The sequence below is a fragment of the Physeter macrocephalus genome, chromosome 6 (genome assembly GCF_002837175.3).
Source record: "Physeter macrocephalus isolate SW-GA chromosome 6, ASM283717v5, whole genome shotgun sequence".
Taxonomy (NCBI): Eukaryota; Metazoa; Chordata; class Mammalia; order Artiodactyla; family Physeteridae; genus Physeter; species Physeter macrocephalus.
This window is the reverse complement of record NC_041219.1, coordinates 84665769-84666780: the sequence shown is the minus strand read 5'-3', so window position 1 is coordinate 84666780 and position 1012 is coordinate 84665769.

Below are 1012 nucleotides of genomic sequence, written 5' to 3'. Positions count from 1 at the left end.
GCTGAGCCTGCGCGTCCGGAGCCTGTGCTCCGCAACGGGAGAGGCCACAACAGAGAGAGGCCCGCGTACCACAAAAAAAATAAAAATAAAAAAAATAAGAAGTCCTTCATTAAGTCTTCTTAGTGATGCAAACACAGACAGCTGAGTGGGTCTTTTATGTCCTGCCAGGACCCTGGCTGACACCCCAGATGACACAGAGCCTGCCTGCCCTGCCCACTTTTCTCTCCTCACAGTCTCCTTAGGGCTGAACTATTATGTCCATCCCACACATCATGACTCTTCCTTCGCCAGTCTTCTTCCTCTTCTTTCTTAGGCCCCCTCCTCCCTCCCAGAACCATCTTTGCTTGTCTTACGGCTAATAAAGACCTGGGTTTTACCTGCTCCTCTCCTGCCTCTGTCCTCGCTCCAAGAAATGAGACAGATCACTGCTCAGTCAGCAAGTAGGTGACAACCTGTGGGCACACACATGGTGGGAGGCAGAGGCATGGCTCCCAGCTGGCTGCCTTCCCTTCACTCACCCCCAGGGCTCCAGCCAGGAGTCCTGTCTGGAAGCTGGAACTGGTCAAGGGCCATTTGAGTGGGACAAGGAGAAGAAAAGGAAGGCCTGGGGTGAGGAGAGGGAGGCATTTGCTCTGAGACTGGGTCCTCTCTAGACCTTTGCCCTCTTCCCCCACCATCTCCTCCCTTTGGTTGGACAGCCCTGAACCATGGGGTCAATACTGTCTGCAGCCCAAGGCCGAGTTTGCGCAAAACCCATGTGTCCTTTGGGAAACGTGATGTCAGTGTTTGCTCAGCATATAACCCCCTCCTATCTAGGTCTGAGGTCCTTGGAAATGGAACCCTAAAAGGAGAAAGTCTGAAAGAGACCTCCTGGGGGACTGCACATCTGAGCTGTGGGTCTTCAGGAGCAAACTCATGGAAGTTATCCCAACTTTGACTTGAGGAAATCTTCATCTAAGCAGAGAATCTAAGGAAGTCTTCTGGTGGCTCTGCCTCCCCCTTCCACCGCTGT